Source organism: Suricata suricatta, chromosome 1 (assembly GCF_006229205.1).
Source record: "Suricata suricatta isolate VVHF042 chromosome 1, meerkat_22Aug2017_6uvM2_HiC, whole genome shotgun sequence".
Taxonomy (NCBI): Eukaryota; Metazoa; Chordata; class Mammalia; order Carnivora; family Herpestidae; genus Suricata; species Suricata suricatta.
Window position 1 is genome coordinate 188,030,863 of NC_043700.1, and position 16,674 is coordinate 188,047,536.

At 50.4% G+C, this 16,674-nt stretch overlaps 1 protein-coding gene across 2 annotated transcripts in view; it reads left to right on the plus strand.

Annotated features, from left to right (window-relative positions):
* The first annotated feature begins 515 nt into the window (after positions 1-515).
* Positions 516-16,674, plus strand: part of SLC2A9 (solute carrier family 2 member 9) — a 236,485-nt gene continuing 220,326 nt past the window's right edge. For both annotated transcript variants that reach the window (XM_029948675.1, XM_029948667.1), the window contains exon 1: positions 516-763. The gene's annotated coding sequence lies outside the window, so the exon portion shown is untranslated. The remainder of the gene's footprint in view (positions 764-16,674) is intronic.

Genomic DNA, 16,674 nt, shown 5'->3' on the forward strand with positions numbered 1-16,674 from the left:
GGACTTGTACCTCCATGAATCATACGAGCCAATTTCTTAAAATAATCTCCCTCTCTCTCTCTCTCTCTCTCTCTCTCTCTCTCTCTCTCTCTCTCTCATTGACCCCTTATTCAACACAATCATAAATAAAGTACCCCACTTTCATTTACTTTGGAAATCCACAACCAGAGAATGGGTGATAGAGAGGCGTGGGGAGAATAGTACAGATCACTCGATCCAGTTGAAATAGTGACATAAAGACAGAAATAACCCTGGGGTGACCTTGACCTTCAGGAGACATTCAGCAACGTCTGGAGATGCTTTTTTGTTCTCACAAGGGGGTGGAGGATGAGGGGATGGGGTGCCAGTGTGCCATCAGCATCAAGTGGGCAGAGGGGCCAGGGATGCCAATAAACATCCTGAAACGCACAGAATTATCGTTAAAACGTAACAGTGCCAATGTTGCGAAACCCTGGTTGGGATGGGGAAACAGTGAGTCACTAAGGAAACTAACTTCTCATCCCGGGAAAGGAGGGGTGTTGCCGTCAGATCAGGGAGGAGCCTTAAAGGGGCAACAGGAGTCCAGCCGGCAGATTGGACAAACAGCTGGAGGCAACTCTCCCTGAAAAGGCCACGGGACTTCAGAGAGACTCTTGAGAGACTAGTCCTACCTCGGAGGTAGGGCTGGCTGTCCAACTGGCAGGAAGCTCATGGGTATCATGTGGCTCCACTTAGTTCCAAGTGGCCATGAGAGGCAGCAGGTCTGAGCGCAAGACCGGAGGTGGTGAGTAGCCGTCTTGTGTTTTTGTGGCCACAGCTTGTGTGTAAACAGCAGGGGGGGGTCAGTGGGCAGAGCGAGAGGCCAGAGTTCTGAGCGTTTCTCGGTATGGTGCCGACCGAAGTTTGCACCCGTCTTCACACCCTGGATTCTCAGGAACCGGGGCACATCCGGGGGGCAGCAGCCGGGCGTGATGATCTGAACACAAGGCCGCACGTCCACAGCCCTCAAGGACGGTTTATTCAAGGGTTCATGAAGTGGGAAAGTGAATTAGTGATCAGTGACACTGCAGTTCTTTCATCTGTAAAACGGGGGAAGGAAAACAGTGAAGGCGGTCCTGTGAGGCCAGTGGGGTGATACAGTAACGTGACTGAGAAAGCTAAGTATTTTTGAAAAAAAAAACCCACACGTGGGGCGCCTGGGTGGCTCAGTCGGTGAAGCGTCCGGCTGTGGATGTGAGCTCAGGTCATGATCTCACAGGCTGAGTTCACGCCCCATGTGAGGCTCTGCACGGACAGCGTGCAACCTGGGTGGGATTCTCTCTCCCCACCTCTCTCTCTGTCCCTCCCCTGCCTTTGCGCTCGCTCGAGTGTGCACTCTCTCTCTCTCTAAATAAGTAAATAAACTTAAAATGAATGCTACCCATCCACATGTGCTACTTTCCTGTGGGAAAGTACATCCCGGAGGATGTTTCCAGGATGGCATTAAAAACAAAGAAAATAGGGGCGCCTGGGTGGCTCAGGGGTTAAGCGTCCGACTTCAGCTCAGGTCATGATCTCACGGTTTGCGGGTTTGCGGGTTTGTGGGTTCAAGCCCCGTGTCACGCTCTCTGTTGACAGCTCGGAGCCTGAATCCTGCTTTGGATTCTGTGCCTCTCTCTCTGCCCCTTCCCTGCTTGTGCTCTGTCTGTCTGTCTCTCTCTCCCTCAAAAATAATCATTTAAAATTTACAAAAAATTAAAATAAAAAAAAGACAGGGGCGCCTGGGTGGCTCAGTCGGTTAAGCCTCCGACTTCGGCTCAGGTCAGATCTCACGTTCGTGGGTTCGAGCCCCACGTCAGGCTCTGTGCTGACAGCTAGCTCAGAGCCTGGAGCCTGCTTCCAGTTCTGTGTCCTTCTCTCTCGGCCCCTCCCCCTCTCATGCTCTGTCTCTCTCTGTATCAAAAATAAATAAAACATTAAAAAAATTAAAAAAATAAAATAAAATAAAAAAAGACAAAGAAAAAGAACAAAACAGGGCCACACCGAGATGAACGGCAACCAGCACGCAGGTGACCGAGGGCGCAGAGGCAGGCGGGACACACAGGTCACAGGTGAGGGGCTTGTGAATATTCAGGGGAGCCTGTTCACCACGAGCTCCCAGGAGACAAAGGCCATGTGCCGCCTTTTCTCACACTCGAGACCCCACGGGAGCCGCAGGGAGCTGGGGGGGATGTGGTGCTGCCCTGCTCCATGGGACCCGGGGCTGGAGCTGGCTCGGCCCCGGGCTCCAAGTCCTCGGACCCGCCCAGAGGGACTGCAGGGACGGGGACCCTATTCACTGGTGGATCCGTTGATTCATCCAGCAAACAGGAGTGCGGGTTTCCTGTAGCTACTGTACCAGACTAGGACTGCCGCAGTGGCTGAAACAACGCACATCTATTATCTGACGTTCTGGAGTCTCCAAGTCGGCCGTGGGCATCTTCAGGCTAAAATGAAGATGTCAGCAGGGCCGCGGGCCATTCTGGAGACTCTCAGGGGGAATGCGCTCCCTTGCCCTGATAGCTTCAGGAGGTTCCCCGAGTCCTCAGCTCCTGGCCCCCTCCCCGCTCCGAGCCAGGGGGGTGGGCAGACTCCTATCCAGGCCACGTCTCTCTCCCTCTCTCTCTGCTTCCCTCTTCCTCTCTTAAGACCTTTGTGATTACACTGGACTCGCCCGGATAATCCAGGATCATCTTCCTATTTTAGGGCCAGTGTATTAGCGAATTTAATTCTATCTGCGACCTTCGCCCCTCCCCCACCCTGTGCCACGTAACCTGACACACCCACAGGTTCTGGGGATTCACAAGTGGGCTCGTGGGTGGGGAGAGAATCATTGTCCTAGCCACCAGCTCCCAGGCTGTGCTAAGCGTACCTGGGACGGATCAGAGGTGGTCTCTTCTCTCTAGGAGATTGCCCATCCTGGAGAGGAAGACAGAGATAGGAAAGTAGTGATACATGCTGAGGAATAGTAAATGATGGAGAAAACATCGTGTGGTCCAGGGATGGAGAGTTATGGGGTGCGGTGTGACAGTTTGTGATTGCATGGTCACGGGAAGCCTTTGGAAAGGTAACATCTGAGCAGAGACCTGACCATGGAGGAGGAAGCTCCAAGCTGGGGCCGAGTTCCAAGCGGAGGGAAAAGCAAGTGCAATGGCCCTGAGGCACATTTAGGGGATTGGGAGAAGCTGGCTGTGTGGCTGGAGCACGTGACAAAGGGAAGAGAGGAGGGGGTTGAGGCTGACGACAAAGGCAGGGGTGAGATTACGGGATCATTTTTGTCCAGAGGATTTGGGTTGAATTCTAAGGAAAATGAGAAACCACTGGAGGGTTTTAGGAAGGGTAACAGTGCTCTCTGGCATCTGAAAGGCTCAGTCTTGGTGCACCTGACTGGTTCAGTCCGTAGAGCGTGCGACTCTGACCTCAGGGTCATGAGTTCAAGCCCCACACTGGACGTTGAGCTTACTTGGGGCTCTCAAAACCCTATTTCGGCTCATCTCACTAGAGCGTAAAGATAACAGTGGAGAGACCATAAAGAGCTCAACAAACATTTTGTAAATAATAATAAAATGCTCAGTCTTCCTGTTGAGTGGTGGACTGCAGGGGAGAAAGGGTGAGAAATGGAAACCAGGGTGGAGACACGGCAGGTGCATGGGAAAAGATGGTGATTGGCTGGTCCAGCCTGGAGGGACCCAAATGGGCAGCTGTGGGGTACGTGGTATCACTGGAGCCCACACGACAAGAAAGAGGAGCAGTGAGGGGTCCAGCAAGGTTAGACTCTTGGCGTGTCCTGTGTGTGTCCACACCATTGACTGAACCTGCATGTGAGCTCCTGTGTGTGTCCACACCATTGACTGAACCTGCATGTGAGCTCCTGTGTGTGTCCACACCATTGACTGAACCTGCCTGTGAAAAACCAATGGCTTCTCTTCGGCCACAGTGGACTTTAAGGGAAGGGACTAGTTAACTGGGAGAAGGGGTCCTTTGGAACAGGAATGCATGAGCACCCTCTTCAAACATGTGAGTATCAGGGAGCAAAGGTAGCTTTGTCCCTCTGCCCTTAGATGCCAAAGACAAAGCCCAGTGAAGGACAGATAGACAGGCAGATTTCAGCACACCTAGACATCTCGGGAAGGAAGTGGCCTTAGCCACAGGGTCCAAGGAAGGAGCACACGCTCTTGGCTCTGCTGTCCTTGGCAGTGTGGTTGAGTTTTTTAAACTCTTTGAGACTCCTGGGGCGCCTGGGTGGCTCAGTCGGTTTAGCATGCCACTTCAGCTCAGGTTGTGATCTCACAGTTCGTGAGCCTGAGCCCCGCATCAGGCTCTGTGCTGGCGGCTCAGAGCCTGGAGCCTGCTCCAGGTTCTGTGTCTTCCTTTCTCTCTGCCCCTCCCCCACTCAAGCTCTGTCTTCATCTCTCTCTCTCAAAAATAAACAAGCATGAAAGAATTTTTAACTCTTTGAGACTCCATTTCAATATCCCTTAAACAGTAGAAGAAATACTACCATAATACTAACACTAGCAGTCATAGCAAACATTCATGTCGCACCTCCTCTGTGCCCCAAGCACTGCTCTTACAGCTTCCCATGTAGTGACACATCTGTCACCCACGGCAGCCTGATGACACAGGTGCCGCTGTCATTGCCATAGTCAACAGAGAGGAGGCACAGAAAAGGGGAGTCACACCAAGAGAAGGCCACACACACGTATGGGGTACAGTTGTCACATGTGGGAGTAACTCTCCAGGACACAGAATGGAGGGTGCCCCTCCTTCATCTCCACCCATCACATGTCCACCACACTGCAGTGAGTGTGTGTGACGCCACAGCGCTGTGTAGCTTCTGTGTCAGAATTAAGCAACCTCAGCAGTCTGAAATTGCAGGTGGAAACCAGCAAGTTGGCATAAAACGTAGAACGGCGGCAACGTCGTTCCGAACTTAGGCTTCAGATTCAGTCACGCAGTCTCACGACGCCGCTCAGACCACGTCTGGAATGTTCTGGTCCATGCTGGGGCTCCTCTGTTGAGGGGCATCACAACAAGCCGGTATCGACTTGGTGAACTGACGAATGAGAGCACATCAACACAGAGGATTCTGTGGCCTGCCAGGGCCCCAGGGACAAATTCGTAGATGACAGATGGCAACAACGTAGTTGTAACATCTGAAACTGGCATGTGACCACGGTGCACCCTTGAACAATGTGCAGGTTGGGGAGCGACCCTTCTACACCGTTGAAAATCTACATACAATTTTTGACTCCCTTCCCTAATAGCCCACTGCTGACTGGAAGACTTACAGATTCTTAGATAGTTAATTAGCCCATATTATATATGTTATGTGTATTGTATCCTATATTCTTACAATGACATAAGCTAGAAAAATGTTACTAAGAAATTCACAAGGAAGACACAATACACAGTGCGACATAAGTGGACGCTCACAGTTCATACCTGTGCTGTTTAAGCACCAGCTGTATATCCACCATGCACAAGGGACTTCTCTGGAAATTACCAAGAAAGACAGGAATGACAATGGAAATGGCAAAGGATGTTGACGGGCAGATGGCAGACGTGGAAGCAGGAAGCCTGACCGAGCCTGTGAAGAGATTCCACTGAAGCTAAATCCCAGAGGCATGCAGATGACGTCAGCGCACCTGTTAGACGGGTAGTGCTGGGAGCGCGGAGGTGACTCACTGCTGGTTCAGGCCCTCGTGTGTGAGGCACAGGGAGGTCTAGCTGTTTGGGGCGATGCTTTCCCAGCAGGCCATATGCACAGTGTTGGTGGGGATGTGGCCTTGGGCACCGACCTCCCTGGAGGTGGGGACGTGGTGGGGACAAAGTTTCTCTAAATGTACTCATTATCCAAAACCCAGCAGTCTAGACATGAGCCAAACAGACCTACAGGAGGACATCTGTGAGCACATTCGCTGCTGTGTTGGCCTAGACCTGAAGGCCCTCGGGGTCTCCATCCTGGGGACATTCTCTGCATAGGTCATCAGTGTCCCATTAGTCCAGTGAGGCTGGGTCTATTTGTCCCCATTTTACAAATAAAGAAACTGAACCTCAGGGAAGTGAAATAACTTGAGCAAGGGCATACTGCTCATGAATGGCAAGGCTGAGACTCACATTCCAGGTCCTACATCAGTGTGCTTGTCCACTAGGCCACCCTCTCGGGACAGGACAGAGGAGGTGGAATTAGAGACACCCCCTCTTTCCTGTCGCTCTCACTGCCCCTCTACCTGTATCCCTTCTTTCGTTCCAGATAAAAGCAGGAGAAAACACACACATTACAGGAAAAAATGAGGCTGGAGAAGTCAGTTTGACCTTCTAGAATTCTTTTTTTTTTTTTAATACATATATACTTTCAGGGGCACCTGGGTGGCTCAGCTGATTAGGCATCCAACTTTGGCTCAGGTCAAGATCTCATGGTTGTGGGTGCAAGCCCCACATTGGGCTCTTTGCTGACAGCTCAGAGCCTGGAGCCTGCTTCGGATTCTGTGGCTCCCTTGCTCTCTGCCCCTCCCCCATTCTCTCTCTCTCTCTCTCTCAAAAATAAACATTTAAAAAATTTTAAATGTATTTTTTAAAGTTTATTTATTTATTGAGAAAGAGAGACAGTGTGAGCAGGGGAGGGTCAGAGAGAGAGAGTCCCAAGCCGGCTCCGGGCTGTCAGTGCAGAGTCCAGCCCAGGGCTTGATCTCACAAACCATGAGATCATGGCCTAAGTTGAAACCAAGAGCCAGACGCTTAACCAACTGAGCCACCCAGGCGCCCATGACTTTCTAGAATTCTGACTTCAGTTAAAATTCTTACCCAACCCCCTATGATATTTTGCGTAATAAAAATTCTTAAAAGAAAAATAACAACTAACATGTATTATGTCCAGTCATCAGGCACGGATCTAAGGATTTCATGTCTATGTCACTTAATCCTCACAGCAACTCCACAAAGCAGGTAGGATGTCTATTGTCTCCACTTTACAGACAAAGGAACAGAAACCAGAGAGGTTGGGTAACTTGCCCAAGGTCACACAGCTGGAATATAAACCCAGGTTGTCTGAGTCCGGGCTCCACACCTCCGGGAAGCCGACCTTAGTCTGGGGGGCTGTGCGGAACCCCTAGCCTGGTGTGGCCCCTCTCTCCTCGCGGCTAACTTCATTTTGGGTGGATCAGTGAACCACCCTGGGCCTTGGCTTTCTTGGTGTCGGCTATGGACAAAGATGGTGTTCCAGCCCGGGGTTGTTTTGAGGTATAACATCTGCAAGGTAATCAACAAATGACGGTCATTAATGTGTCATTGTTGTTGCACTGCACACGTGTTCCCTCAGGGGCTCAGTGCCCAATGTCCCAGAATGAGCGTGGGATGCTGTGTTCTGTGCGTGGGCCCTTTGGGGTGGCCGGAGGACCCCCAAGGAGCGGGTGCTGGGGGGAGGGCGGTGGCTGCGTTTAAGGGGGAAGAAAAGGCTGGGGCCCCTGGGGGGATCAACCAGTCAAGCGTCGGACTCCAGCTCAGGTCATGATCTCCTGGTTCGTGGGTTTGAGCCCCGCATCGGGCTCTGTGCTGACAGCTCGGAACCTGGAGCCTGCTTTGGATTCTGGGTCTTCCCCTCTCTCTGATCCTACTCAACTCATGCTCTCTTTTTATCTCAAAAGTAAATAAAATATTTTTTAAAAACTTTATCAAGGGGAAACAGGAGAAGGAAAAGGGGCAATCATGAAGCATGGTGGGCAGTAAGCATTGGGATGGGAGAGCTTGTCAGGCATTAATCAGACGGGCTGATGGGGGAGCCCCTCCCCATCCTTCCTGGGCTGCCGAGTGGACAATTTTCACCGAAGGAGTCAGGATATAATTTCCTGGCTGAGGACCTTGGCTCTGCTCTCAGCACCACTCCAATCTCCAGATGAACTTGCCCTGCCAGTGACTTCCAGGCAGCGACTGGAGCAGACCCTAGCAAGAAGGTCATCTCAATGCGGGCTCCCCACCTGGCAGGTTGCCTTGCCTTCCCCTAGCCCTGTGGCGCTGTGCTTATGACGACTATTTTTGACTTCATGAACCGGTGCTTTGGAAACATGCGTATAAGCGCTTGATTCTCCTGGTGTGGCCTTGCTCTGTCCGGGTCCGAGTGCTGTGTGGGGATGTGCTCCAGTAACAACAGTTCAGCCGGCTGTTAATGGCAGCTTTAGCACTAAGTCACTGAGCTTTTGTTGGGCACTTCCTATGTTCAGACACCACGCTGACCGTGGGGATACACTGACAGGAACAGACAAACACCAGGCGACAGGCAGAATGATCGCAAAAGGTGACCAACACTAGGAAGGATGCAAACCAGGGGCTGGATGGAAAGGAAGGCCAGGCGTGATGGCAGCGCAGAAGCCTTCCCAGTGCAGCGGGAAGCCGGCGATGACCCCACAGGAGAAGCAGCTGAGAACGGAGGCAGCCAGGAGAGAGAAGACGTGGAGATGAGAGAAGTTGGGATCTAGAACCGGTGCGCGTTGCTGATGCACAATGAGGTTGAAGGGGAAGCAAGAAAGAACCGGGATGCCGCGCCACCAAGGTCTCTAGCTACCCAGGGAAGCTGGAAAATGGCATACTGGACAACGTTTAGGGGCAAAACTCAAGACTGTGTGAGTCGTCCAGGTGATGAGGTCCAGTGCACAGCTGGACATGTGGGTCTGGAGCAGATAAACAGATTTTAGAGTTGTCAGCCTACAGGGGCCTTGGAGGCGCACGTGATCTGGCAGGGATCCGTGTTCGTAATGAACTGTAGCATGCGTGACAAAGCCAAGGCTTACATTAGGCAGAAAACCAGGCGAGCAGAGGTGTAGGGGGAGGGTGGTGTAAGGAAAGGACACCTGGACTGGGTCGTGAAGGATGAGTAAGTGGAGAAGGCATTTAGGTGGAGGGACAGCCTGGGAAAAGACTCATAATATCTAGTGACCGGTGAGGAAATGCTGGGTGCGGCGTGGGTAGGGAGTCAGGAAACAGGATGCTGAAGAGTTACGTAAGGGCCAGCTTCCAGAGAGCCTCGTAAGCCATGCTGTGTCCCCCCACCTCGGGCCACAAAACAGATGGCCAGATGCACTACCCGAAGCTCTGGTAATGGACGCTGTCCTGTAGTCACTGTCTTTCAGGCCATCTCTGAGTGGCTGCAGGTCAGCCGTAGCCCATTTGGGCTTGCCCGCATGCCAAGCTGACGCACTCACGAGCTGAGCTCAGACTACCCTCTTGCTCTGTCAGCTGGTGCTGAGACTGAAAGCCTGTGTCCTCCTGATGACGTCCTGCCCCAAAGCAGCAGTATCTGGAGACAAGGTCTTTATGGAATTAATTATGGTTAAATGAGGTCATGGGGGGAGGGGCTCTCATCTGATAGGACCTGTGTCCTTTAAGCAGAGATACCAGGGAAGTGCTCCTTTCTCTCTCTCTCTCTCTCTCCCTGTGCCATGTGAGGACACTACCAGAAAGTGGCCGTCTGTAAGCCAGGAGGAGAGTTCTCACCAGAACCTGACCCTGCTGGAGCCTTGATCTTGGACTTTCCATCCTTCAGAGCTGTGAGAAAGCAAATCCCTGTGGTTCGTGCCACTTGTTTATGGTATCAATGTTATGGCAGCCCAAGTAAGTTAAGTTGGTCAAATGGAATTCTCCCCAGGCCAAAGGTGTCCACTGCAGGAGAAGCATCAGCTTAAGGAGAAGCAAAGCTGAGTGAGAAGCATAAGCTGAAGGAGAAGCACAGCTGAGGAAGAAGCATCATCTGAAGATGAAGCAAAGCTAAAGAAGCATCAGCTGAAGAAGAAGCAAAGCTAAGGGAGGAGCATTAGCTGAAAGAGAAGCACAGCTGAGGGAGAAGCATTAGCTGAGGGAGAAGCACAGCTGAGGGAGAAGCATCAGTGCCACAGAGGCAGATGACCCAGGGTCTGGGGCACCTGTTCAAGCAGTTTGCTTGTCCTCTCTGGACCTTCAACCCCATATGGACCATTTCCCAGGGCCTACCCAATCCTAGCAAATGTCAAGGTCGTGAATGATCACATGCTCAGATGACGTCTCATGCTCAGATACAGTTTCTACTAAGGCCCAGCAGCATGCCAGAAGCTGTCTTCAGACAGCGCACAGCTGTCCGCTGCAGATGCACGGCCTTGCTCTAGACTCGCAGCAGTCTGCACCGTGCCTCTCCCAGTGGGGCCCGCGGGGGCTCCATCTGACATTTTCCCCCACAGATGCCTGTGGTTCTTGGGGATCTGATGGGCTGGACAGTGCAGGGGCGAGGCCGGACCTGTACACAGGTTTTCCCTACTTTGGTGTCACATGCAAACCTTCCACATCTGACAAATAGGTGGAAGCGGTATCCCTAATTATGGAATGTGTGCCTCTCAAACCTAGAGAGGTTGTAGTTCTTTCCCAGGTGCAGGAGATGCAGGTGTAAGACATTGTCCTTTACCTGAGGACAATGCCCTCCACTGGTGGACCCCCAAGAGCTTCACCGATGTGACCCTTGGCTCTTTGGGCTCTACGCCCCTTGGACCTTCCAGAATGAATATGCTTTACCAAAGCACACAGAATTAGTACTTCCAGTTTTTCAAGGACACTTAACACAATGCTATCGACATGGTAAACCACTGCCATGTCGCATAGGATGTCCAGATTGTCTAGGTCCCTTTGGGCTACTGTTGTAACAACAGAAGAATGAGTAGGGCCCTAGAGGAAGACCATGCATGGGTACCATTTTGTCCCACATGGATGTAAACTGGTTCTGATCCTTCTTTCTCATCAGTATAGAAAAATATCTAGTTGCCAATGAACAGTCATATTTAACATGCTGAAGCCTGTGTTAATCCATAGTAGAAAACTCACCATATCAGGCAGTAACTGCAGCTGGGACTCTACTAAATTCCAAGGTCTTCGGCTCTGACCCACACAGTTCCTGCAGGGTCAGGCTGGTAAATCGCGTGTGGATATCACAGGGACAACCACTTCTGGATGCCTCCGTACTGGGAGGGTGGCCCTGACCTCTGCGAATAATAATATAATCCATATTATGAACAATATAATACTATTTCTCATTTACTGTCTTGGCAGGCGTGGAGGTTCTCGGGCTTTCTTAAGCACTAGCTCTTACTCTGCAGGCCAAGGAACCAATGTGAGAGCTCTTCCAGGCCCTCAATGTGTCTTTCCTAAACACATTCAGGACCCAAGGAAATGACCACAGGGGGGTTTGCTGGCTCAGGCACCCACTGTGTGACATACCTGGACCAGAACGACATTGACAACTTGATTCCTGTATAGCTTATTCCAATGGGGGGCTGTGCAGCACCAACCCAGACCCTGTATCCATTGCCTGATGACTGATTTGCCCCAGTGTATGGCTACTTGAGTACATGGCCACAAAGTCTTTGGGGGATTCATTGAGGGAATCCCTACCCTGTCCACCTGCTGTCTCACCTGAATTCAAGGGGACCTGCTCTTTATATCTTTGTTATCAGATAATCATTGGGTGAGTCCGGGGGCCACCACAGCTTCTGCTGAGAGCAACAGGTAGATGGGGAAGTTCTAGGATCAAGGAAAGTAAAGGAGGCTTGACAAACACTTTATGGAGAGTGAGATGCTGGGAGCACACCCCTGTCTGAGCAGAGCACCCTGCATTAGGGACTGAATCCACATGCTGGCTAGCCCATCCACAGGGCAGAAGAGAAAGTGGAGAGTTAGCCACCCAGGCTTGCAGTGCTGCCAGAAACAGTGAAGAGGGAGAAGTATTGTTTAGGACTTTGGTATGGGACGATGAGTTAAGATCTGAAGTCTGACTCAGATGAAGACACTTTGGAATGGGGAGGGCTGCCAGGCCTGGAAGAAGCTGGTGACCATGGATGGTGACAGACGGGGAGCAAGATGAATGCGTGTTGGATTCACGTCCTGGGGCTGCCGTAACTCTCACTGTCCTGGATCCAAGCCTCCACCTGTAAGGCTCACCTCCCTTGTCTCCACCCACTCTTGACCCCACCAGGTTCTGCCTTGACTTAAAATGTTAACACTTTGTTCAACATGGGCTTCTTTGGCATTCATTTTGACTTTTTTTATAATGTTCCATTAGATATGTATCTTGATGATGGACTTTTTGGTACCTCTGGAGATTTTGCTGCCAAGATGGATGCCTCACCCACGCCACACTCGCCAGCTCTGAGAGAAGGGACAGCTAGAGAAGTAGAAGACACCCAAGAACACAGTGTCCTGGAAGCCAAGGAAAGCACGTTTATCAAGAAGCTGACACAACAGGAGGAGTGTCAACATCACGTGAAATAAATCAAGCCAGACATCAAAAATCATGAATTATATAATCTTATTTATATGAGCTGTTTTTAATATTGAAAAAGGGGGAGCAATCTATCTGACCAACTGGCTAAATGACATGTGGTCATCTAAAACATACAATACAGAGGCGCCTGGGTGGCTCTGTTGGTTGAGGTTACGGCTTCGGCTCAGGTCATGATCTCACAGTTCATGGGTTTGAGCCCCGTGTCAGGCTCTATGCTGACATCTAGCTCAGAGCCTGGAGCCTGTCTCCAGATTCTGTGTGTGTGTGTGTGTGTCTCTCTCTCTGACCCTCCCCTGCTCAGGCTGACTCTCTCTCTTTCTAAAATAAATGAAACATTAAAAAAAATTTAAAACATACAATATAAAACAGCCATTAAAAATGATGCTAGAGTTTGTGCAGTGACAGTATTGTAGCCAATGAGGCGCGATTATTGCTAATTGAAAATGATGCTAAAGAGGCTTGGGTGGCTCCGTCAGTTAAGCGTCCAACTCTTGATTTTGGCTCAGGTCATGATCTCACAGTCATGAGATCGAGCCTGGCATCCAGCTTTGCACTGAGTGTGGACGTGCTTGGGATTTTCTCTCTCTCCCTCTCTCTCTGCCCCTCCAGGCCCTCTCTCTCTCAAAACACTGATGTTAATGATGAAGAGAAATGTTCTGGAATGTCAAGTGGAAAAAACAGAATGAGAAAGTAGAAACAGAGTAAAAACAACTGTATAGAATTCTGTGCGAAATAGTTACATACACAAAGAGAAGAGGGCATTCTACATGATTCTCCTTCTATAATACTCTTAAAAATGCAAACTAATCCAGTGACTAAAAGTCAATCAGTGGCTGCAGGATGGAGGGATCTCTAAGAGGCTCCAGACAAGCTGACATGTATGTCCACCATTTTATTTTTTATTTGTTTAAAATTTTTAAATGTTTATTTATTTTTGAGAGAGAGAAAGACAGAGTGCGAGCTGGGAAGGGGCAGAGAGCATGGGAGACACAGGATCTGAAGCAGGCTCCAGGCTCTGAGCTGTCAGCAGAGCCCGACGCAGGGCTTGAACTCACGCTGTACGATCATGACCTGAGCTGAAGTCAGCCACTTCACCAAGTGAGCCACCCAGGTCCCCCAGATGTCCACTATTTTAATTGGGTGATGAGTTCACAGATGTATACATGTCTCAAAACTAATTAAACATGTACACTTAAAAAAATAAGAACACAGTAGCAGTGATACGCCTGTTTATTGATTTATTTTTATTCTGCCAGAAGACATCTCATACTTCTGTCTTTTAATCCCAACACAAAGTTCGTGAGTTAAGTATCACATTTTCTGTTTTACAGATGAAGACATTAAGTCTCAGGCTTTAGGAACGTTGAACAGAGTCCTGCAGTTTGCAGAGGAGGAAGCCAGACTTGGCTAGTTCTCATGTCTGTGCTCATAACTATTATGCTATCGATTTGGATAATAACAGTAACACGAGGTGCCTGGGTGGCTCAGTCAGTTGAGTGGCCAACTCTTGATTTTGGCTCAGGTCACGATCTCACGGTTTGTTAACTTGAACCCCACGTCGGGCTTGGCGCTATGCAGAGCCTGTTCAGGATTCTCTCTCTCTCTTTCTGCCTCTCCCACCCCACTTCCTCAAAATAAATAAATAAACATCAAAAAAATAGCAGTAGATGCCTCTCGCCACCGGCTGGAAGGGACGCACAGACCCTCAGGAAGGCTCCTTCCGGCCGCCCCAGATGGTCTACTGGGATAACACTATTGATGAACGTTAGCTGTTGCGAGAACTCATAGTCCAATCCCTCCCACTGATATCCAACCAAGAAGACTCAGTCCCTTGGAGAAAAGATTTGGCCACTTGGGCTTCTCGACATACATATTTCAGGAACGCTACACTTCCACACGTACCCAGCCTCCTCAGAGCCAGGCCACGGGAATATCTGGCTCAGAAGCTTGTCCTAAATGAAATCTATCCCATTTTCTATCCCCTTTTCTGCTCTCACCACTGCCTCTCTTGTGCTTAAAAATGCCAATCGATAAAGGATAAGACGGCGATTATAAATCTCTCCCTGAGCCACTTGGCTCAGTAAGGACTTGGTGCCGGCAGCCCCGGTGCAGAATCCTAAGGCCAGATGCGGGAGTCATTAATTCCTAAATTGGCTGTGTTGGACCAATTTAGGAGGAGGTGACATTTGCATCAGGCGGTGGTGACCAGGCAAAGAAGGCAGAGGAAGTGGGCAGGTGCACGTGGTCCGGGTTGTGTCCCACACTCAAATCACAGAATAGAGTCCGTGGTGAGGGCAAGCAGGTGGCATCTGGCTCAGCAACCCCGATGCCCGAGTCCCACTGACAGCCTGTATCTGGGCTCAGTGGGAAAAGCATTTGGATCCATTAATGACGCCTGCCATGGCAGCGGGAGGGGAGCATGATGGTTTAAAACCCTGCGTTTCCTACTTCTTGGTCAATAAAGGCTAGAAAGGGATGGAAAGGCCAGGGGGTAGAGGCCTGCAGAGCCTGCTGAAGAATTTGGGCTTTTTGTGGATACCAAAGATTTTAAGCTTAGCTTCTCCATTTTTATTTTTTTTAATAATTCTTTTATTAAAAATTTTTTAATGTTTATTTTTGAGAGAGAAAGAGACAGTGCAAGTGAGTGGGGGAAAGACAGAGAGAGACAGAAACACAGAATCCAAGGCAGGCTCCAGGCCGTGAATTGTCAGTACAGAGCCTGACGAAGGGCTTGAACCCATGAACCCACTGCACTGTCCTCCCATCCCACAAGACCCTTCTCAGAGAGTGTGAAGGGCAATGGTGTTGCTCCCGCACAGGCTGAGGGGATGGGCCAAATGGTGACGGCAACTTGACCAGGCCTTCCCCGTGCTCCAGGCTGCCCTTGGGACCGCCATGCAAGTGGGTCCTATTCCTGGCCTCGCCCTGGTGTAAACCTCCATTGTCCCTCGTGTGGACCAGCCTGGGTCTTCCTGCCTCCACTTCATCACTGTCTTCTGCCCTCCCCCCAGTGCTAACACCCCAGGCTGACCCCGGCCAGCCGACCTCATCGTCCCCCACAACCCCTGCCTGAGTTTAGAGACCGTCAGCCCTTCCTACTGCTTTTAGGATTCAACCCACTTGCATAGCCTCGTCTACAAGGCAGGCCTGGCCCAGCCCCATGGTCCCTCAAAGCCTCTCACACAAGCTGCCTTGGCCCCGGCCTTCCTGCCCCCTGCCCCTACCACCTGGCACACCACTCCCACTCCGTCCACACATGTCACACCAACACTCCTCAGAGTAGGTCAGGACCTCCTGATGTGGCCTCTCATACCACCTTACATCGCTTTCTAGAATTTTCCATAATTGCACCTGAACATCCATTCAAGTGTGTGCATGTCTAATGTCGGATTCCCCAGGATGCGGAAGGGCCCGGAAGGCAGGGCCCTTTTCTGCCCTGTCGGGATCTGGGTGCATAGTGTGGGCCTGACACAGAGGCTCGGTACATATCGTTGAATGAATGAGGGAGTGAATAACTGAATGCATGAATGGGTGAAGCTCAAACAGCACGGCTGCAGGCCTCCTCTCCAGGACCCCACTTTACCTCTGTTGAAGTATTCTGGAACATTCTATGTCTGTGATTGTCCTCCATCCCCATCCGCGGTGCATCCTAGGGGATAGAGACGAAGCCTCAGTCATCTCACCATCCACGGCAGCCTCAGTCATCTCACCATCCACAGCGCCCGGAATCAAGAATGAAGTCGGCCTTGGGGTATGTGCCATCTTCCTCCCCTGGTTCTGTAATGAGCCATGTCACTTGAGTCATCTGTTTCTTTATTTCTAAAAGGAAGTTCTGCAGCATGACTCCCCTGATTCCTTAATTGCCAGGGCTGACCTTCTAGGCTTTCAAAATCAGAAGGACTCACTGTTTTCTTCAGACGTGAGACAGATTTGGATAGTTCCTTTTAACATCCTACTGTGCCTGTCAGGGGAGGCTTTGGAACACCTCGGAGAGTCGACCTCCAAACACAGCTTGTCTTGGGCGACCCAGGAGCAGAGAGACCTTCTCATTTGCTTTGAAAAATACACAACAGCATCTCATTGCTCTTTAGCCGGCCAGGAAATCAGAAGCTAATTAAATTAGGCTAAGCAAACAACACAGCCTGCTTTCAAGCCGTTTTCTTGCAAAAATTCCTTGCATTTTCCGCCAGGGAAGAAGATGTCATGCACTAGCCTATTAGCCACACAGATGATTGAATAGTGACCAACCTGATCTTTCTAATGCCAATTAAAACTTGGCTTCTCAAATCGAGATGAAATTTTATTCCTTCTCTTCTAATCTTACAAGAAATCAGAAGGAGCTAATGGCAGGGGTAAATGTGGTGAAACTGGATGGGACAGGG